The 23,065-nt window shown below is 62.7% G+C and overlaps 1 protein-coding gene across 2 annotated transcripts in view; it reads right to left on the bottom strand.

Annotated features, from left to right (window-relative positions):
• Positions 1-19,292, bottom strand: part of DAB1 (DAB adaptor protein 1) — a 111,739-nt gene extending 92,447 nt beyond the window's left edge. For both annotated transcript variants that reach the window (XM_029046709.1, XM_029046715.1), the window contains exon 1: positions 19,239-19,292. The gene's annotated coding sequence lies outside the window, so the exon portion shown is untranslated. The remainder of the gene's footprint in view (positions 1-19,238) is intronic.
• Between the last annotated feature and the right edge of the window lie 3,773 nt (positions 19,293-23,065).

Genomic DNA, 23,065 nt, shown 5'->3' with positions numbered 1-23,065 from the left:
GCCCACCTTTCCCAGCACAGCAGGGCATCCCCAGAGGGGTTTCGGTCCCCCCGGAGGGGGTCAGGACCACAGCCAGGAGTTCCCGGACCCCCCGGGGCCGGACTGGGAACATTTTGGTACTTGTTAAGCGCTTACTGTATGCCAGGCACCGTATTAAGCACCGGGGTGGGTGCAAGTAAATCAGGTTGGACACGGTCCCGGTCCCACGTGGGGCTCACGGTCTCAATCCCCCTTTTACAGATGAGGTCGCTGAGGCCCAGGAGAAGCGAAGCGACTTGCCCAAGGTCACACAGCAGACAGGTAGTGGAGCCGGGATTAGAACCCAGGATCTTCTGAGTCCCGGGCCCGGGCTCTACCCACTACGCCATGCTGCTGGCTAGGCACTGTATTAAGCGCTGGGGTACGTACAAGTTAATCATTCATTCTATCGGGATTTACTGAGCGCTTACGGTACGCAAAACACTCTACTAGCCCTTGAGAGAGTAAAATATAACAATAAAAAGACGCATTCTCCGCCCACAACCAACTGGACACCGTCGCCGTCCCACTTGGGGCTCACATTCTCAATCCCCATTTTCCAGATGAGGGAACCGAGGCCCAGAGAAGTGAAGCGCCTTGCCCCAAGTCACACAGCAGACATGTGGAACTCCCCGGCCCGAGCCCCGCCGCTGGGCAGCGGCGGGCAGACGCGGCCTTAATTATTCCCAGCCCAATTCCCCTCCATCTGTCAGGGGTCGGGCTTGGAAGAAACCAAAACAAGCGGGGAAGGCGGACCGGCCGGCCCCGGGGAACGTTAAGGACGGCCTTTGTTAAGCGCTTACTATGTGCCGAGCACTGTTCTAAGCGCTGGGGGAGATACAGGGTAAATAGAGCACGTTCCCATTGAGGATTCAGGCCATCGAACCCCCTCCCTTCCGGCTGCCGGCCCGAGGAGGTGAAGACCGGATAATAGCTTCGCCCGGGGAGCCTTTGGGGCCGGTCCTCAATCCCCCCGCCCTCGCTCCCTGCTTTTCCTGTTTCTTTTTTGGTATTTGTGAGGCGGTTACCGTGCGCCAGGCACCGTCCGAAGCGCTGGGGGAATAATAATAATGATGGCATTTATTAAGCGCTTACTACGGGCAGGGCACTGCTCTAAGCGCTGGGGGAGATACAAGGTCATCAGGTTGTCCATGTGAGGCTCACCGTCTTCACCCCCATTTGACAGATGAGGTCACCGAGGCCCAGAGAAGTGAAGTGACTCGCCCACAGTCACCCAGCTGACAAGCGGCGGAGTCGGGATTAGAACCCATGACCTCTGACTCCCAAGCCCGGGCTCTTTCCACTGAGCCACGCTGCTTCCCATAAGCCCTAAACAGATACAAGCTAATCCGGTTGGACCCAGTCCCTGTCCCACATGGGGCTCACGCTCTTCCTCATTTTACAGATGAGGAAACTGAGGCCCAGAGAACAATACTAATAATGGCATTTGGTAAGCGCCTACTATGCGCCGAGCACTGTTCCAAGCGCTGGGGTAGATACGAGGTCATCGGGCTGTCCCACGTGGGGCTCACAGTCTTCACCCCCATTTTACAGTTGAGGTAACTGAGGCACAGAGAAGTGAAGCAATGTGCCCAAAGTCACACAGCTGATCAGCGGTGGAGGCGGGATTAGAACCCACCACCTCTGACTCCCAAGCCCGGGCTCTTTCCACTAAGCCACGCCGCTTCAAGTGACTTGCCCGAGTTCACAGGGCCGAGAAGTGGCGGAGCTGGGATTGATAGTAATTATAACTGTGGTATTTGTTGAGCGCTCACTATGTGCCAGGCACCGTTCGAAACGCTGCGGGGGAATAGAAGCCAACGGGGTTGGACACGGTCCCTGTCCCAAGTGGGGCTCACGGTCTTCGGCCCCATTTTTCAGACGGGGGAACTGAGAGAAGCGAAGTGACTGGACCGAGGTCTCACAGCAGACAAGTGGCGGAGGTGGGATTAGAAGCGGCGCGGCTCAGTGGAAAGAGGCCGGGCTCAGGAGTCAGAGGTCGTGGGTTCTGATCCCGGCTCCGCCACCTGTCAGCTGTGTGACCTTGGGCGACTCATTTAACTTCTCTGTGCCTCAGTTCCCTCATCTGTAAAATGGGGATTAAGACTGTGAGCCCCACGTGGAGCAACCCGATGACCCTGTATCTACCCCAGCGCTTAGAACAGTGCTCGGCACATAGTAAGCGCTTAACAAATACCAACTTTATCATTATTATTATTATTATTATTTTTTAAGCACTTGCTACGTGCCAAGCACTGTTCTAAGCTCTGACACTGTGCCAAGCAAAGGAGCGTGGCCTAGTGGACGGAGCCCGGGCCCGGAGGGCAGGGGACCCGGGTTCCGATCCCGGCTCTGCCGCCCGTCTGCTGTGGGGCCTTGGGAAGGTCACTTCGCTTCTCCCGGCCTCGGTTTCCTCACCTATAAAATGGGGATTAAGAACGTAAGCCTCACGGACTGGGTCCGACCCAATGAGCTCGTACCAACCCGAGTGCTCAGTATCGTGGCTGGCGCATAGTAAACGCTTAACAAATACCATTTAAATGAAAAAAACAAAAGCCGAGGGCCCGGCCTCGAGCCCCGAGTGAGGAGTTAACTGGCCGCGCAGATCCCGGGAAGGTGGGGGAGAGGCAACAGGGGAATTTTGGAAGCCACGGGAAGGCCCTCCCAGCACTTGGCACAATGCTTGGTGCCGAGTACGTGCTGAACGGATACGAGCCTTTGTCAGTATAATCGGTATCGATCGCAGCGGACAGGGGAAGCCCGCTCCCCTCCAAAAGGCTGTTCCGACGGGATGGAGCGGGACGAGAGTCGGGAAGGCCAACCGAGATGGCCGGGGCTCGCGGGGGAGCGCGTTCTATGTGACAGGCTGGAAGGGTCGGGGCAGGGACGTGCGGACAGATGAGGGCCGGAGGGGGAAGGGCCACGGAGGAGGTGGACGGGACGGGGGGGGGGGAACCCGTCTTCCTCCCCCCTGGCAGGAGTGAACCCCGGGGCCTCCATCCCCACAGGGAACGGGGACCCAGAAACACACTCTGGTCCAGAGGGGGTTGGGGTCACTGGGGGACAATCGGGATGGAGAGGGGAGAGGCAGGGGGGTTGGACGGTCCGTGCTGGGGCACTGGGGGAGAGTCAGGGATGGAGAGGGGAGAGTCAGGAGTGGGAGATGGATCATGCTGGGTCACAAGGGGACAGTCAGGATGGAGAGGGGAGAGTCAGGGGGGTTAGACGGTCCGCGCCGGATCACTGGGGGACAGTCAGGATGGAGAGGGGAGAGTCAGGAGTGTTGGATAGTCCCTGCTGGGTCACTCGGGGAGAGTGAGGGACGGATTGGGGAGAGTCAGGGGCATCGGACAATCCGTGCTGGATCCCCGGGAGAGAGCCGGGGACGGAGAGGGGACAGTCAGGGGCACCGGATGGCCGGTGCCGGGGTCGGGGCCGGAGAGGAGAGACCGCCGTCCCGGGTGCCCCGCTGGGTGCGGGGCGCGGTGCCGGATGCCCGACCGCCTTTGAGGGTAGCCAGGCGGAGAGGTTGCGGAGGGCGCGGGCCGGGGGAGGGCGGCGGGAAGGGAGAGCGGGAGGGAGCCGGGGGAGGCCGGCCCGGCGGCCGCCTCGCTCTCCTCGGTCTCCCCTCAGCCCCTCAGCCCCATCCGCCCCTCCCCGCCGTTTGTTTTGGAACAGCTTCCGTGCGACGAGCACACACCACTTCGCTCGGGAAGTCGCGCCATCACACTTCCGATGCTTTCAGCGCAAACATTTTCCTCTCACATGCGCAGAACCTGGGGGCAGGAGCCGGGCTCACCGACCCCGCAAACACAGCCCGCCTCGCGAGCCGCCGCCGTGTGCCTCCAGGAGGTTCTTTCCCGACACCGATAACCTCCTTTCCAGATGTCACGGCCCGAAACGGAGCTCGCGTCTCCCGAAAGTTTGGCGAGCTCGGCCCAGCGGGAAGCACCCGGGCCCGCGAACCAGGGGCTCTGGGTTCCGATCCCGGCTCTGGCCCGTGTCCGCTGCGTGACCTTGGGCAAGTTAGTTCGCTTTTCCGAGCCTCGGCCTGGCGTGGCCGATAGGCCACGGACCCGGCGCTCAGTAGGCCGCGGGTTCCCATCCCGGCTCCGCCACTCGTCTGCCGTGTGACCTCGGGCCGGTCGCTTCACTTCCCCCTGCCTCAGTTCCCTCCTCTGTAAAATGGGGGTGGAGACCGGGAGCCCCACGGGCGACGGGGACTGCGCCCGACCCGATTCGCTTTGAATCCGCCCCAGCGCTTCGCGCGGTGCCCGGCGCCCGGCAAGCGCTTAACCAGTATCAGAATGATTAAATATCGTTATTATTTTTCTGGGCAATGAGAGTCGGACAGTGGGCGGTCAGAGGATTCAGGGTCAGCGAGGAGGGATCGAGACACAGTCCTAAATGAATAAATCTTGATTTAGATTTATTATAATTTATAGATTTATAAATCTGTGGGACCCCCTCCCCACGACCCTCCCATTGGTCACAGCTACTGAAAGAGGCCAAGACATAGGCCGCTATGGAGAGAGGGAAGCGGGGAAACGAAAACCTTCCCAGGGTTTGGGGAGGGGGCCGGGGGCGTCTCTGTGTGTGAGTCTGTGTAATAATAACAGTTACGGTGATATCTGTTAAGCGCTTACTATGTGCAAAGCACTGCTCTAAGCGCTGGCGGGGGGGGGGGGTACAAGGTGATCAGGTTATCCCACGTGGGGCTCCCGGTCTTCATCCCCATTTGACAGACGAGGTAAGCGAGGCCCAGAGAAGTGAGGTGACTTGCCCCAAGTCACCCAGCTGAGAAGCGGCGGAGCGGGGATTCGAACCCACGACCTCCGACTCCCAAGCCCGGGCTCTTTCCACCGAGCCACGCTGTGTGGGGGTGTGTGTGGGGAGGTGCCTGTGACTTTTTACACATGCGGGTGTGTCCCAATCTGTGTGCGTGCCTGCGTGTCAGTGTGTATGCAGGCACCTGTCTCAGTGTCTTTCTGCTTGTACGCAGGCGTGCGTTTGTATGCAAGTGTATATCGTTAATCAATTTATTTATTTACCGGTCTATTAACGCGGCGAGGCAAGAGCCCGGGCCCGGGAGTCAGAGGTCGCGGGTTCTGATCCCGGCTCCGCCACCCGTCTGCTGTGTGACCTCGGGCGAGCCACTTTAACTTCTCTGGGCTCGGTGACCTCATCTGGAAAATGGGGATGAAGACGGTGAGCCCCCCGTGGGACCATCTGATGACCTTCTATCTCCCCCAGCGCTTAGAACAGTGCTCGGCACCTAGTAAGCGCTTAACAAATACCATAATTATTATTATTATCAGTTATTATTAGGCCCGTCTCCCCCTCCAGACCGTGAGCTCGTTGTGGGCGGGGAACGTGTCGGTTTATTGTTTTACCGTCCTCTCCCATTCGCTTAGAACAGTGTTTGCACACAGTAAGCGCTCAATAAAAATGACTAAATAATAAACGTGCGGGTGGGGGGGGGTGTATATGTGGTAATAATAATGTTGGTATTTGTTAAGCGCTGACTATGTGCCGAGCACTGTTGTAAACGCTGGGGTAGGTACAAGGTCATCGGGTGGTCCCCCGTGGGGCTCACGGTCTTAACCCCCATTTTCCAGATGAGGTCACCGAGGCCCAGTCAAGTGAAGCGGCTTGCCCAAGGTCACCCAGCAGACCAGTGGCGGAACCGGGATCAGAACCCACGATCTCCGGACTCCCGGGCCCGAGCTCTGTCCGCTGTGCCATCCTGCTTCCTGCTACCCAACAGGCACCCGACGCAGCACTCCACACACAGCAGGCGCCCAGCACGGCGCCCTGCACGCGGCAGGGGCCCAGCACGGCGGTCTGAACGCAGCAGGCGCTCGGTACGTAGCGACGAGGGACGGCCGGAGGGACGGCCGGATGGACGACCGCCCCCCCCCCCCGGTCCTCGAAGCGTCCACCTCGCTCCGCCCGATCTAGGACGGGGGCCGAGCGAGGGCCGAGGCCAGAAGGCAAGGGGGCGGCGGGCGAGGGCCCCCCCTCATCGGTCGACGACGCGGCGCCTTCGGGGCTCCGTCCGAAAAGGCCCGAGGGGCCGTCCCTGCGGCCCGCCCTCGTCGTCATCCTCCCCCGCTACGGCGCGTGAGGCCTTCGCGGCCCGGCCGGACCGCCGCCGGCCGCTCGCGCGTTCACGGCCACGTTCGCTCGCACCCCCACGCAGACACGTTCACGCCGCACGGCCGCACGTCCGCACCGTAGACCCATATCCGCACAGACACACCACCGTAGACCCCCATCCACACACACACACACACACCCCGCCGTAAACTCACACACACACATCCACACGCATAGGCCCGCACACACCCACGAACTCACACAGACACGTACACGCCGGCATAAACTCACACCGACACGTACACGCCGGCATAAACTCACACACGCACATCCACACGCATAGGCCCGCACACACCCACGAACTCACACAGACACGTACACGCCGGCATAAACTCACACGCTCACACACGGGTACACCCCCGCCATAAACACACGCACGCTCACCCGACCACATCCGCACGCACACTCAGACGCACGGACACAACCACACTTGCACCAGCACGCCCGTGCGAACGCAAAAGCATACGCACATAAACACGCACTCACACAGACACATTTATACGCACGCCCGCTGGCAGATACGCCACAGACTCACACGCTGACGCGAACGCACCCACCCGCAGACTCCCCCCCCCCCCGATAAACTCGCCCCCAAAGACACACACACATCTTCCGACGGGGCGACGCTCTCACACCCACGCCCCTCAAGGAGCGGAGCCGCCCCTGCCCACGGCCCGTCGCTCGGGCCCGGGACTCGCCCTCCCCGGACCCATTCCGCGCCGTCGTTCATTTATTAATTACTTATCTATCTGTGTATACTGACGAGCTCGTCGAGGGCAGGGAACGCGTCCCCCCGGAACACCCCCTCCCGTGCGGTGGGTCGGCCGGCTTCCCGTCCTTTACGGTCGGTCTGCGAATCGTACTTATCGAGCGCTCACTCTGTGCGGAACACTGTACTGAGCGCTTGGGAGGGTACGCCACAATAAGGACTGCTTCCGGTCTAGAGGGGGAGCGGTCCCTTATGCCCTGGCCCGAAAAGAAGTGTCAATCGTAATAATAATGATCATAATCGTCGTCATAATAGTAGTTAGCGGTAGAATCGGTTAAGCGCTCACCCCGTTCCAAACACCGCGCTGAGCACCGGCTCAGAGGCGAGACGATCGGGTCGGACGCGGGCCCGGTCCCACCGTCTAAGGGGGAGGGAGAACGGCAGCTGACTTCCCATTTTACGGAGGAGGAAATCGAGGCCCAGTGAAGCGAAGCGACGCCTCGGGGTCTCCTAAGGGGCCAGGGGCGGAGCGGGATTAGAAGCCGGGTCCTCTGACCCCCAGGCCCGCCCTCTCGGGGCTGAGCGTAGGGGTCCGGGGCAGAAGACCCGGGCGTCTCGCTCCCGGACCCCGCCAGGAGCCGGCGGGAGCCCCCCGAAGATGGGAGGGAATGGAGGCCTCGGGCTCCGCGGCCGGAGGAGGGTGGGGAGGAGCCTGATGCGTCTAGCGTGGCGCTCCCGGTGCGGTGCCCCCAACTGCCCTATGGGCCGGCCTGGAGCGGACCTAAGTGGTCCCCGCCTCCCGTGATGACCCCACAGCGACCCCCCCACAGTGACCAAAGCGATCTCAGGTGGCCTCACCTTGCTAAAACGAGACGATGATCGCGATAATGCCGATGATCGTGCTATTTGTTAAGCGCCTACTCCGCGCCAAACGTACGAAGCGCCGGGGTGGATGCCAACAGATCGGGTTGGACCCGGTGTCCGTCCCACGTGGGGCTCACGGTTTCGATCCCCGTTTTACAGATGAGGGGACGGAGGCCCAGAGAAGTGAAGTGACCCGCCCAAGGACTGAGCTGCTTGGGGTGAGGGGTGGGAGCTGGGGCGGGGGGCCGGGGGGCCGGGGATGATGCCCGCTCTGCCCTCAGCCTGCTCTGGGTCCTTGGCCAAGAGAAGCGGCGGGGCTCGGTGGAAAGAGCCCGGGCTTGGGAGTCCGAGGTCCTGGGTTCGAATCCCAGCTCCGCCGCTTGCCAGCTGTGGGACTTTGGGCCAGTCACTTCACTTCTCTGGGCCTCCGTCCCCTTATCTGTAAAACGGGGATGAAGACTGGGAGCCCCACGTGGGACGACCTCATCACCTTGTATGCCCCCAGTGCTTAGAACGGTGCTTTTCACATCGTAAGCGCTTAACAAATACCGCGATTGTTACTATTATTAAGTCACTTCTCTGTGCCTCGGTGACCTCACCTGTAAAATGGGGATAAAATCCTCACGCGCGCTCTCTCTCTCTCTCTCTCTCTCTCTGTCCCTCTGGAGTCGGAGTTCTGTTTGGGAAAGGAGCTGCACCCAATTTGTCTAATTTAAGCTCAGACTTTCTCAAGTCGATCGACCCGGGGATTATCGAGCCCTCGCCGAGTCCAGAACACTGTACTAAGCGCTTGGGACAGTACACTGGAGAATGAGATATGATCCCGCCATCTCTATATGATCCCGCCATCTCTATGTGAACCAGTACAAGCCATCCGACCCCCCTCACTCTTCCCTGTCCATCCCCGACCGTCCCCCGGTGACCCGGCACGGACCGTCCAACGCCCCCGCGTCGCCCCTCTCCGTCCCTGCCTCTCCCCGGCCGAGCCGGCCCGGAGGGTGGTCCGCGGACCCGTCCGCCCCCCCCCCCCCGGACCGGCGGACGTGTCCAGTTCCCGGCTCCCCGCGGGGACGGAGGGAGTCCCGGGAGTCGAACCCGCCGTCCCCTGCCCCGCCGGGGACCCCTCTCCCAGGGGGGCGGCGGGATTGGGAAGCAGGAATTCCCGCGGTCCCTTTGGTGTCCCTGCGTCTGTCCACACTTCCTGGATCTTTCCGGCCCGTGTTGTCGCCTCTGGAATGATAATAATGTTGGTATCTGTTAAGCGCCAAGCACTGTTCTTAAGCGCTGGGGTAGACACAGGGGAATCAGGTTGTCCCACCTGGGGCTCACCGTCCCCATTTTCCAGATGAGGTCACTGAGGCCCCGAGAAGTGAAGTGACTCGCCCACGGTCACGCAGCTGACAAGTGGCGGAGCCGGGATTCGAACCCATGACCTCTGACTCCCAAGCCCGGGCTCTTTCCGCCGAGCCGCGCCGCTTCTCCGGAAGTTGCGGGAGGTGTCCCTGGAGGAGGCGACGCCAGCTTCCGCGGGTGGCACGGCCGAGACCCGCACAGCAGGTCGGTCTCCCGCCCGCCGACCACCCGGCCGCCTGGGCCGCAGGACTAATCATAATAGCGCTTAGGGTGTTCGTTAAGCGCTTAACTAGGTGCCAGGCGCTGTACTAAGCGCCGGGATGGATACAAGCGGATCGGGTCGGACACAGTCCCCGTCCCACGGGGGGCTCACGGTCTCCATCCCCATGAGGTCACCGAGGCCTAGAGGAGTGAAGTGACCGGCCCCGAGTCACACGGCCGACAAGCGGCGGAGCCGGGATTGGAACCCACCACCTCCGACTCCCCAGCCCGGGCTCTTTCCACTGAGCCACGCAGGGCCGGAGCCCGGGCCTGGGAGTCAGGTCCGGGGTTCTAATCCCGGCTCCGCCGCCTGTCAGCTGGGAGGCCTTGGGCCAGTCGCTTCATTCCTCCGGGCCTCGGCCACCCCATCTGTAAAACGGGGATGGAGACCGGGAGCCCCACGGGGGACGGGGACCGCGTTCAACCCTCGTCTCCACCCCGGCGCTTCGGAGGGTGCCCGGCCCACGGTAGGCGCTTACCGAACGCCGCAGTTCTCATTGCTCCCGGGAGCCCCGACGGAGGGGGGATTCGGCGAGCGTCGGGGGAAGGTCGGCAGGGCCGAGGCGGACGCGGTCCCTGTCCCGACGCGGGCTCCTGGTCTAGGAAAAGGGAGGTGGAAACGTGGGCTATCACGCGATTAGGTATCGGTTGGTATTGGCGAAGCGCTTACTACGCGCAGAGCGCCGTTCTAAGCGCTGGGGGACGTACAGGGTCATCAGGTCGTCCCCCGTGAGGCTCCCGGTCTTCATCCCCATTTTCCAGATGAGGTCACCGAGGCACGGAGAAGTGAAGTGACTCGCCCGCGGTCACTGCAGCTCCCGGGGACGGCGCGGCTTCCGGGCGTCAGCGGAACCGACGACGAACCTTGGCGCTCGAGTCAGTCATCCAGTCGGATTTCTCGACCGCTTACTGTGTGCAGAGCACTGTACTGAGCGCTTGGGAGAGCGCGGGAGAACAAGAAACAGACGCATTCCCCGCCCACAGCGGGAAGCAGCGTGGCTAGAGTCCGGGCCTGGGAGTCAGAAGGTCGTGGATTAATAATGATGATGTTGGTATCTGTCAAGCGCTTCCTATGTGCCGAGCACCGTTCTAAGCGCTGGGGTAGACACGGGGGAATCGGGTCGTCCCACGCGAGGCTCACCGTCTTAATGCCCATTTCACAGATGAGGGAACGGAGGCACAGAGAAGTGAAGTGACTGGCCCACAGTCTCACAGCTGGCAAGAGGCAGAGCTGGGATTCGAACCCACGACCTCTGACTCCCCAGCCCGGGCTCTCGCCACTGAGCCGCGCTGCTTCGCCACTTGCCTGCTGGGTGGCCCTGGGCGAGTCATTTCGCCTCCTCCGTGCCTCGGTTCCCTCACCTGTCAGATGGGGATCGAGACCGGGAGCCCCGCGTGGGAGACGGGGACCGCGTCCAACCCGATTTGCTTGTATCCACCCCAGTGCCTGGCACATAATAAGCGCTTAGCAAATACCCAAATTATTATTATTAGGGGACGAGCTTACAGCCTAAGGCAGGTCAGAAACAGACCCTGACTCACGGTCTAAGTAGGAGGGAGAAGAGGCATTGAATCCCCACGTTACAGATGAGGAAACTGAGGCCCAGAGTAGCCGGGTGACTCGCCCAAGGTCGCCCAGCAGCCAGCCGGCAGACAGGTCCTCTGACTCCCGGGCCCGTGCTCTTTCCACTGAGGTGGGGTGCTCCTCCCATTCCAGGAGAATGTTAAATAATAATGATGATGATGATGATGATGATGATATTTGTTAAGCGCTTACTATATGTCAAGCACTGTGCTAAGCGCCGGGGTAGATACAAGGTCATCAGGTAGTCCCACGTGGGGCTCGCGGTCTTAATCCCCATTTTACAGGTGGGGTCACCGAGGCCCAGAGAAGTAGAGCGGCCCGCCCAAGGTCACCCAGCAGACGAGCGGCGGGACCTGAATTAGAACCCAGGTCCTTCAGACTCCCAGGCCCGGGCTTTATCCGATAAGCCGCTTTGCTTCTCCTCTGTGCTGGGCATTGTGCTGAGCGCCGGGGTAGACGCAAGCTAATCGGATTTCACATTTCACCCCAGCAGACGCCCAGGATTAGAACCCAGGGCCTCTGACGCCCCAGCCCGGGCTCTGGCCACGGAGCCGCGCTGCTCCTCTAAATACTCTCATAAATACTTTGTGAGAAAGTGGTCCCGGGCTCCAGGCCGCCGCCCGACCCCCCCCGCCCGCACTCCGTCGGGAGACTGGCCCCTCCACGGAGGCCGCCGGGCTGGGAAAAATAGGGGGGAGAAATGGAGATTCGATCCGGCCATTTTTCAATTAGCAAAAAGGCGTCTTTTTGCATTTTCGCTAAAGGAGCAGGGGGAAGGGATGGCTCGTCCTGGGTTCGAGAAGCCGGGATCTCCCCTCGATGGGCAGACCGCTGAACGCCCGGCCTAGGTTCGAGGGCGCCCCGCTCCGCTGGCCGGCACTCGGCGGGGGGACGCCGAGGCCCGGCCCGGAGCCGCGACTCGGCTATGATGATAATCATTATGGCATCAGTTAAGCGCTTACTACGTGCAAAGCACCGTTCTAAGCGCTGGGGAGGATACAAGGCGATCAGGTTGACCCACATGGGGCTCACGGTCTTCAGCCCCATTTTCCAGATGAGGTCACTGAGGCCCAGAGAAGTGACTTGCCCGAAGTCACAAGGCTGACGAGCGGCTGAACCGGGGTTTGAACCCAGGACCTCGGACTCCCCAGCCCGGGTTCTTTCCCCTGAGCCGCGCTGCTTCTGGAGGATGCTCAGAGGCGCTCAGTAAATACCACCGCACGCGTGAATGAATGAATGAAAATGAATGGTCCTGGTGAAGCGCCTTTACTCTGTGCCGGGCACTGTGCTAAGCGCCGGGGAAGAGACGAGATCGTTCATTCGATCGGATCTATTGAGCGCTTACTGTGGGCAGGTCATCAGGTTGGACCCAGTCCCCGTCCCGCATGGCGGCCCGACGCTTAATCCCCATTTTACAGAGGAGGGAACCGAGGCCCAGAGAAGCGAAGTGACTTAATAGTTGAAAACTATTATTTATTATCATTTTTATTACGGCACTTGTTAAGCGCTTACCATGTATCAAACACTGTTCTAAACGCCGGGGTAGATACAAGACAGTCGGGTCGGACACAGTCCCTGTTCCTCATGAGGCTCACGCTCTTCATCCCCAATTTACAGATCAGGTAACTGAGGCTCAGAGAAGCGAAGTGACTTAGTAATAATAACAATCGCGGTACTTGTTAAGCGCTTACTACGTGCCAAACACCGTTCTAAGCGCTGGGGTAGATACAAGACAGTGGGGTCGGACACAGTCCCGGGCCCATCTGGGGCTCACACACTTAATCCCCATTTGACAGATGAGGGAACTGAGGCCCAGAGAGTAATAACAACAATAATGTTGGTATTTATTAAGCGCTTACTCCGCGCCAAGCACTGTTCTAAGCGCCGGGGGAGATAACCAGGTCATCAGGTTGTCCCACGTGGGGCTCCCAGTCTTCATCCCCATTTGACAGATGAGGTCACCGAGGCCCAGAGAAGTGAAGCGACTGGCCCAAGGTCACCCGGCAGACACGTGGCGGAGGCGGGATTGGAACCCAGGTCCCTCCGACTCCCAGGGCCCGGGCTCCGTCCGCCAAGCCACTCTGCTTCTCCTATGTGCCGGGCGGTGTACTGAGCGCCGGGGCAGACGCAAGCACGTCGGATTGGACGCGTCTCATGACTCACTCGGGGCTCACCGTCTGCATCCCCATTTTCCAGGTGAGGGAACTGAGGCCCAGAGAAGTCAAGCGAGCTTGCCGGGGGCAGGGAATGAATCTATCTATCAAGGGAGCGCTCAGTACAGTGCTCTGCACACAGAGAGGGCTCCATAAATACCGCTCATCGGTCACACGGCAGCAGACGGGTGGCGGAGGCGGAATCAGAACCCGGGTCCTTCCGACTCTCGGGCCCGGGCTCGATCCGCGAGGCCCCGCTGCTTCTTCTCACGGCCTACTCTTGCCCAGGTCCGGCGCTCAGCACACCGCAAGCGCCCGGTACAGCGCTCTGCGCACAGTAGGTGCCCACTACGGCCCTCCGGGATAATGGGAACGATGGTATTTGCTAAGCGCCCGCTCTGCGCCAAGCACTGTTTTAGGCGCTGGGGTAGACACGAGGTCATCAGGGTGTCCCTCGTGGGGCTCCCGGTCTTAATCCCCATTTTCCAGATGAGGTCACTGAGGCCCGGAGCGGCGAAGTGACTTGCCCGAAGTCACCCAGCTGACAGGCGGCGGTGCCGGCATTCGAACCCACGACCTCTGACTCCCAAGCCCGGGCTCTGGCCGCTGAGCCACGCTGCTTCTCGCTTCTGCCGCAGGCATCCAGTTGAGCTCCTTGCACACACTCAGCGCTCGGCACGGCGCTCTGCGCGCCGCGCACGGCATCAGTCGTCACCCTCATCAGGGGTATTTAGTGAGCGCCTACTACGTGCAGAGCACCGCACTAAACGCTGGGGAGAGCACACTCCTCTAGGCGGTGAGCTCGTGGTGGGCAGGGATCGGCACTCTTCATTGCTGTGTCGTACTTTCCCAAGCGCTCGGTACAGTGCCCCGCACCCGGGAAGCGCTCAATGAATACCATCGGACGGATGCAACGGAGTTGCTAGACCAGTTCCCCGCCCACGCCGAGCTGCCGGCGTGGCCTGGCGGCAAGAGCCCGGGCTCGGGAACTCAGAGGGACCTGGGTTCTAATCCCGGCTCGGCCACGTGCCCTCTGTGTGACCTCGGGCCGGTCGCTTCCCTTCCTCTGGGCCTCGGTGACCTCAGCTGGAAAACGGGGCGGAAGACGGGGAGCCCCCCGGGGGACAACCTGATGACTCCGTATCCCCTCCGGCGCTCAGAACAGTGCGCGGCACGTAGTAGGCGCTTAACAGATAGCATAATAATAATAATGATGATGATGATGACAATAGTTGGGGGAGAGACAGATGGTAACAGAAATAAAATAATTTGTAATCTATAATTTAAAGATATGTACCTAATACGTGGGGTTTGGGGGCGGTCACGGGTCCAGGTACGTCGATGATGCGAAAGGGAGAGCCGGCCGGGGAAAAGAGGGCCTTATCCGGGAAGGCTTCTTGGAGGAGGCGTGACTTTAGTCATAATAATAATGACGATGACATCCGTTTAGCGCTTCCTACGTGCCGAGCACTGTTCTAAGCGCTGTTGGGGGGTACGAGGTCATCGGGTTGTCCCACGTGGGGCTCACAGTCTTCATCCCCATTTTCCGGATGAGGGAACCGAGGCACCGAGAAGTGACTTCCCCAAGGTCGCACGGCCGATTCGTGGCGGCGGCGGCGGGATTAGAACCCGCGACCCCTGACTCCCAAGCCCGGGCTCTTGCCACTGAGCCGCGCTTCGAAGTCGGGGAGAGGGGTGACCTGGCGGGAATTCAGAACTCCACGGCAGTCGCTGAGTGACTCCTCCTCATTGCACGGCACTGTGCCGATTGCCTCTATCGAGTGTCCAGCACTGTACTGATTGCCCATTGAGCGTACGGCAACCGTACTGATCTCCTACCGAGCGCGCAGCAAATTTACCGATCGTCTGCCGGACACCCAGCGACCGTCCCGATCCCCTGCTGAGCGCGCGGCGCCTTTACCCATCGTCTACCGAACGCCCATCGACCGTACTGATCACCTACTGGGCCGATCATCTACCGAACACCCAGCGACCGTCCCGATCCCCTGCTGAGCGCGCGGCGCCTTTACCCATCACCCGGGAGCACGGCTCTGTACCGATCGCCTCCCGAACACGCAGCGCCGTACTGAACGCCTACTGAGCCCCCAGGGCCATACCCTTCACCTACCGAACGCACGGCAGCGTCCCGATCGCCCGCCGAGTGCCCCGACTACCGAGGCCACGGCGCTGTACCGATCACCTCTTGAGGGCCCGGCACTGTACTAAGCACTTGGGGGGGGGGGGGGGGGACGACGACGACGCTAAAGGCGAGGCCCAGTTTCCCCGCCCTAAAGCCAGTAAGAGACAGTGGGAGAAGAAGGGGAAGGCGGGAATCGACTCCACTGATGCAACCGCTGGCGCAGAGAGCGGCCAAACAGCCATCGGGACGAAACGGCTAAATGATTCTAATATCGATGGCATCTGTTAAGCGCTCACTATGTGCAAAGCACTGTTCTAAGCGCTAGACGAATAAGCGACTCCGTGGGGCGAACATACGGAGAAATCAAACTATGCAACTGTCACCCCCTCTCCGTCCCCTGTCCCTCCCTCAGAGGCCCAGCACCCGACACCCCTCGCCACTCTCCGTCCCTCGTTCTCCCCCGGTGATATTTACCGAGCGCTCGCTGCTCGCGGAGCGCTGTACTAAGCGCCCGGGAGAGTCCGAAGCAACGGCGCCGGGAGACGAGGGGTCCGGCTCCCGGCCGGTCCCCGCTAGGACGGCGCGTGTGACTTGGGTTCCCGGAGTGGAAAAGGCCTTTCTCCGGAAATCACCTCCATCTCGCCGTACTTAATATCGCATGGCAATTCAAACGCGATTAATAAGGAAATCATAAAGCTTAATTGTCCTGAGCCACGCTGGGGGGGGGGCCGGGGGGGAGGGGAGGCCTCCCGGGGGGAGGCGTCTCTCTCCGGGGGGACAGAGACGCACACCACAGAGACACCGACCGCAGAGACTCTCTCCCGACGGGCGGGGTGCGGACCGGGGCCTGGGGGTTCTGGCCGGGGAGGGGACCGGGGTAATTGGGGTGACGGGGTCGCGGCAGGATTTCTGGGCGGGCGCTGGACACGGGTCATCAGGGCCGCTGGACAAAGGTCATCGAGGTCGCCGGACAAGGGTCATCGGGGTCGTTGGACAAGGGTCCCCAGGGCCGCTGGACACGGGCCATCGAGGCCGCTGGACAAGAGTCGTCAAGGCCGCTGGACATGGTCATCGGGGTCGCCGGACAAGGGTCATCGGGGTCGTTGACGGGGGTCACCAGGGCCGCTGGACACGGGCCATTAAGGCCGCTGGACACGGGCCATCAAGTCCGCTGGATAAGGGTCATCAGGGATGCCGGACATGGTCATCGGGGCCGCCGGACACGGGTCATCAGGGTAGTTGGACAAGGGTCACCAGGGCCGCTGGACACGGGCCATCAAGTCCACTGGATAAGGTCATCGGGGCCGCTGGACACGGTCATCGGGGCCGCTGGACAAGGGTCATAAGGGCCGCCGGACGTGGGCCACAAAGGCCGCCGGACAAGGGCCATCGGGGCCGCTGGACGAGGGTTATCAAGGCCGCTGGACAAGAGTCATCGGGGCTGCCGGACAAGGGTCATCGGGGCCTCTGGACTCGGGTCATAGAGACCACCGGATATGGGACATCGAGGCCGCCGGACAAGGGTCATCGGGGTCTCTGGACACGGGCCATCAGGGCCGCCGGACAAGGGTCATCAGGGCCACTGGACGAGGGTCATCAAGGCCGCTGGACACGGTGATCGGGGCCGCCGGCCACGGGTCATCGGGGCCTCCGGACACGGGTCATCGAGACCACCGGATATGGGACATGGGGGCCGCCGGACAGCTTCATTCCTTCGATCTTACGGATTGAGCGCTCACAGTGTGCAGAGCACCGTACTGAGCGCTTGGAAAGTACCGTCCGGCCATAAAGAGAGACGATCCCTGCCCACGGCGGGCCGACAGGCCGCACGCAGCGGCTGCACCGCACACACCCACACTCTCTCTCTCTCTCCACAGAGACAGGCAGAGACAGGGAGAGACAGAGGGTCATAAAGAGATAGGCGGAGGGAGGGACCCAGAGACAGGGTCTTAGAGAGGCGGCCCGACAGAGACACTGAGCGAGGGGACCAGAGATGGGCCCAGAGACAGAGAGAGCCAGTGGGGAGAGACAGGGAGAGACAGAGTCCTAGAGAGACGGGCTGAGACAGAGACGGAGACATAGAGAGACGGGCTGGGAGAGAGACAGTCCTAGAGAGACGGGCTGAGACAGAGACAGTCACAGAGAGACGGGCTGAGACAGAGACAGAGACAGAGAGAGACTGTCCTGGAGAGACAGGCTGAAGGAGTCATTGATCGACAGGCCGAGAGACACAGAGACAGAGAGAGAGTCAGAGAGAGACAGGCTGAGAGAGATAGAGACAGAGAGAGAGAGAGTCGTACACGGGTGGAGAGAGACGGAGACAGAGAGAATCGTAAAGAGACAGGCTGAGAGAGAGAGAGAGAGAGACAGAGAGAGCGTTATAAAGAGACAGGCTGTGAGAGACAGAGACAGCGTCACAGAGAGACAGGCTGAGAGAGACACAGAGACAGAGTCATGGAGAGACGGGCTGAGAGAGACAGAGAGACAGAGTCACGGAGAGACAGGCTGAGAGAGACAGAGAGACAGGCTGAGAGAGACAGAGACAGAGTCGTAGAGAGACAGCCTGAGCGAGTGAGAGAGACAGAGAGACAGAGTCATGGAGAGACAGGCTGAGAGAGACAGAGAGACAGAGAGTCACAGAGAGACAGGCTGAAGGAGTCATAAAGAGACAGGCTGAGAGAGACAGAGACAGTCCTAGAGAGACAGCCTGAGAGAGACAGAGAGACAGAGTCACGGAGAGACAGGCTGAGAGAGACAAAGAGACAGCCTGAGAGACACAGAGACAGTCATAGAGAGACAGCCTGAGAGAGTGAGAGACAGAGTCACGGAGAGACAGGCTGAGAGACAGAGACTCACAGAGAGACAGGCCGGAGGAGTCATAAAGAGACAGGCTGAGAGACACAGAGACAGAGTCATAGAGAGACAGCCTGAAAGAGACAGAGTCGTGGAGAGACGGGCTGAGAGAGACAGAGACAGAGTCTGAGAGACACAGGCTGAGAGAGACAGAGAGGGAGACAGTCCTAGAGAGACAGGCTGAGAGAGAGACAGAGAGCGAGTGGGGAGAGACGGGGACGGAGACAGAGTCACAGAGAGACACAGAGAGAGAGAGAGAGACAGCGAGGGAGGGGCGGAGAGACAGAGGCAGGCAGAGACACAGAGAGACAGACGGTCAGAGAGAGACAGCGTGGGGAGAGACGGAGTCGGGGAGAGAGACAGACGGGGAGAGAGAGACAGAGAGCGAGGGGCGGGGACGCAGAGACATAAAGAGACAGCCAGAGACGGCGAGCGAGGCCCGGAGAGACGGAGGCGTAAAGAGACAGTCGGACAGGGAGAGACGGAGCGGGGAGACACGGGGACAGAGACATAAAGAGACGACGGACGGACGGACTGAGACCGTCAGGGAGAGACGGGGATGGGGGAGAGACACGGAGACAGAGACGGGGATGGGGGAGAGACAGCGGGCGGGGAGAGACGTGGGGGAGGGGAGGAGATGCGGCAGGGCGGGGGGAGGGGTCCCGGCCTCTCGTACCGCTCAGTGTGGGAGCGGGGACCCCCCCCCCCACCCGCCCCCTCCCCCCCGGCCCGTCCTTCTCACGCCGCGGGGGGCCGGGAGGGGAGGGGAGAGGAGAGGAGGGGGCCCCCCGACAATCCATCCATCCATCCATCCACCCACCCATCCATCCACCCATCCATCCATCCACCCACCCATCCGTCCATCAAACCGTCCGTCCGTCCGAAAAGTGACGGCGACCCTCCGTCCTCCTCCCCCTCCCCCAGCAGGACCGGAGATTGGGGCCTCAGTTTCCCCTCCCTTCCCCCGCCCCCGGACACACACACGCGCGCGCACACAGTTGTGCAGCCCCCCCCCGCCCCCGGGGTGGGGGGAACGGACCCCCAAAGTTCGGCAGCCCCTCCCCCCCCGGCGCCCCTCCCCCCCCCCTTAGCCCGTCCGGCGGGGGGCGGGGAGGGGAGAAGGTGCGAAGCCCCCCTACCTACCTCGCCGTCCGCGACACCGCCGAGGCCACCGCCGCCGCTCTTCCTCCTCCTTCCTCCTCCTCCTCCTCCTCCCGCTGCTCCTCCCCCTCCCCCTCCCGCCCCCCCGCAGCCCCCTCCTCCCCTCCCCCCCGCCCCCCTCTACGGAGCCGGTCCTTCCCGGGCCCGGTCCTGAGCAAAGCGCCGCAGCCCGGGGGACGGGGATGGAGGGATGGACGGGGGGAGGGAGGGACGCGGGGGGGGGGGGGTCTCAGGGAGCGGCGGGGGGCGGGGGGCGCATCGCTCCTACCGCATTCCCCCTAAGAGCGGGGCCGGCCCCGAGCCCGATAGAGACGGAGGGACGGGCCGGGGCGCCTGGCTCCTGCGGGGACACGAGCACGCGGGCGTGCACACGGCCGGGCACACGGGGGTTTGGACGCTAACCTGCAGCGCTCCGTCGCCCGCGGCTGTCCTCTGCCCCTGCGGCTCTCCCCCCCGCGGCTCTCCTCTCCCTCTGCGGCTCTCCCCCCCTTGCAGCCGTCCTCCCTCCCGTGCAGCTCGCCCTCCCCCCTGCAAACGGGGAGGGAGGAGGGGGGGGGGGTCTCCGCATCCGGGGTCGGGGGAGGGGAGGAGGGTCTCCCCAGCTCCTCCCCGCTCCCCCGCCCCCCCACCCCCCCGGTCTCTGCCTCGGCACGACCTCCGCCTGTCTCTGCCCGAAAGATGCTGAGGCTCTGGGCGCCCGGACACGCACACAGGACCCCGACCCGCGGGCGCCCACGCACCCCGGCCTCGCACGACGCCTCCGGCCGGGCGCGCCTACACACCTGCATCCCTCCACCGGTGCACACCCAAGCCCCGCAGGTGCACACGGGCCCGCACGCGCACGGGGTCCCACTCGGACCCCCGCACGCACCCGCGGGCATTCCCGACACCTCCCCTCCCCGGGGCCGCTCTTCTTCCCAGATGGGGAGGGGAGGGGGGGGGGGGACGACGACTTTGTCTCCCGGTCCTTTCCCCATCCCTATGACGTCATGGACCGACCGGATCCCCCCCGCCCTCCAGCCTGGGATAATCACATCGTAGCGAAACCCGCTCAGACCGCTGCGGAATCACGGGATCCGTTAAGCGCTCGCTACGTGCCGGACACGGTCCCCGTCCGCCTCCGGCAGATCCCCCTCTCTCCCCGCAGCCTTCTCGCCCGCCTCCTCTCCCGCCCCCCCCTCCTTCCTCCTCCTGGAAATCCGCACGATTCCCCCTCGGGACCCCCCGCCCCCGATTCTGGGGGGGGTGGGGGGGGGTCTCTCGAGGTTCGGTTCTTTCCTCCATCTCCACTCACTCCCTTGGAGAATAATAATAACGTCGGTAGCTGTGAAGCGCTTACTATCCGCCGAGCACCGGGCCAAGCGCTGGGGGAGACGCAGGGGCATCGGGTGGTCCCCCGGGGGGCTCGCAGTGTTAATCCCCGTTTTACAGCCGAGGTCGCCGAGGCGCAGAGAAGTTAAGCGACTCGCCCGCAGTCACACAGCTGACGAGTTGGCCCCCGCCGGGCGGACGCGGCCCGGCGCCCGTCTCTCGGGGCATCGCGGCCCACCCGTCTCCCCGCCCGCTCTGGATGACCGAAGAGATGCTGGGCCGGCCTCGTCCCCTTCGGGACCGTCCCCTCTGGCCCTCTCCTCTGCCCGGCGGAACCCCTCCTCTTCCCTTACCGCCGCCCTTGCCCATCGTCCTCGTGGACCGTTCCGGACGTCCGACTCCCTCCTCGGGCCGTCCGTCCGTCCGTCCGTCCGTCCCCCTCCCCCGGGTCACCCCTCCCCCTCCTCCGCCCCCTCTCCCGTCGACCCCCTCTCCGGCTTTCCCATCCTTCCCGGAGGAGGCGGCCCGCCTCCCCTGGAGCCCCAGGCCCTCCACGTGCGCGTCGGCCCCCATTCCCTCCCACCTTACGAAAACTCTGGCCCCTTGCCCCGTCCCCGCTTCGACGTCCGTCTTCGACGGCTCGCTCCCCGACGGCTCCGTCTCCCCCATCCTGAAGGGACCCTCCCTCGGCCCCACAGCCCCCTCCGGTCACGGCCCCTCCTCCCTCCTCCCCTTCCTTGCCGAACCCCCGGCGGGAGTCGTCCACGCTCGCTGCCGCCGATCCCTCTCCTCCGACTCTCTCCGGGACCCCCTCCGACCCGGTTCCCGTCCCCTCCGCTCCACCGAGACCGCCCTCTCGAAGGTCGCCGGTGACCTCCTCCTTGCCGAATCCGAAGGCTCCTACTCCGTGCCAATCCTCCTCGGCCTCTCGGCCGCCTTGGACGCCGTCGACCGCCCCCTTCCCCTCGACGCGCTATCCGACCTTGGCTCCGCCGACTCCGTCCCCCGCCGGTCCTCCCCTATCTTATCTCCCCGGCCGCCCCGGCTCTCGGTCTCCTTCACGGCTCCTCCTCCGCCTCCCGTCCCCCTAACTCTGGGGGTCCCTCGAGGTTCGGTTCTGGTCCCCTTCTATTCTCCCTCCACACTCACTCCCTCGGAGAACTCATTCGCTCCCGCGGCTTCGACTCTCATCCCTACGCGGACGATACCCGAATCTCCGTCTCCTCCCCTGTTCTCTCCCCCCCCCCCCCGCCCCGCTCCAGGCTCGCGTCTCCTCCCGCCTTCCGGACGTCTCTACCTGGATGTCCTCCCGCCCCCTCAAACTCCACACGTCCAAGACAGAGCTCCTCAGCTTCCCTCCCAGACCCCGTCCGCTCCCCGATTTCCCCGGCGCCGCGGACGGCGCCGCCACCCTTCCCGTCTCCCGGGCCCGCAACCTCGGTGTCGTCCTTGGCTCGGCTCTCTCGTTGGCCCCACGCGTCCGGCCGGTCGCCGCATCCCGCCGGTCTCACCTCCGCGACACCGCCGAGATCCGGCCCCCTCCTCTCCGTCCCAAAGGCTACCGCCTTAGCCCGATCGCTCATCTCCTCTCCCGACCGGATGACTGCGTCAGCCTCCTTTCTCATCTCCCAACCTCCCGCCCCTTCCCACTCCGGTCTACACTTCCCTCCGCTGCCCAAGTCATCTTTCTACGGAAAGGCTCGGGGCACGTCACCCCCTCCCTCCCTCCCTCCCTCCTCAAAGATCTCCGGTGGTTGCCCGTCGACGTCCGCGTCGAACAGGAACGCCTCGCTCTTGGCTTCCGAGCCGTCCATCCCCCGGCCCCCTCCTGCCTCGCCTCCCTTCTCTCCTTGCCCATCGCAGGCCGCACGCTCCGCCCCGCCGGGGCCGCTCGCCTTCTCGATGGGCCTGGTCTCACCCGTCCCGCCGTCGACCCCCGGCCCGCAGCTGGAACGCCCTCCCTCCTCACATCCGCCCGACTCCCTTCCCCCCTTCGAAGCCCTACGGAAGGCTCGCCTCTTCCGAGAGGCCTTCCCTGACCAAGCCCCCTTTTCCTCATCTCCCCCTCCCTTCCGCGTCCCCCCGCCTCGCTCCCCGTGCTCTTCCCCCTCTCCCCGCCCCGCAGCGCTCCCGTATATAAGTAGATATCTACAGTTCTATTGATTTATATCGATGCCTACCTGTTCTGATGTGTCTCCCCCCAGCCCAGACTGCAAACCTGTTGTGGACAGGGATCGTCTCTCCTTACTGCTGTATCGTACTTCCCAGGCGCTCGGTACAGTGTTCTGTAAGCGCTCCATAAATAGGACTGAATGAACGACGGGGCGCGGGGGAGGTAGAATGAATCCCCGTTTTGCGGATGAGGTCACCGAGGCACAGAAAAGTAAAGCGACCGGCCCGAGGTCCCGCAGCAGACGAGCGGTGGGGCCGGGATTAGAACCCGTGACCTCCTGGCTCCCGGGCCCGGGCTCTAGCCAATACCTCGTGCTGCTTCAAAT

Source organism: Ornithorhynchus anatinus, chromosome 18 (genome assembly GCF_004115215.2).
Source record: "Ornithorhynchus anatinus isolate Pmale09 chromosome 18, mOrnAna1.pri.v4, whole genome shotgun sequence".
Classification (NCBI taxonomy): domain Eukaryota; kingdom Metazoa; phylum Chordata; class Mammalia; order Monotremata; family Ornithorhynchidae; genus Ornithorhynchus; species Ornithorhynchus anatinus.
The sequence above is the reverse complement of the archived record's forward strand: the minus strand, read 5'-3'. Positions and strand labels throughout refer to the sequence as shown.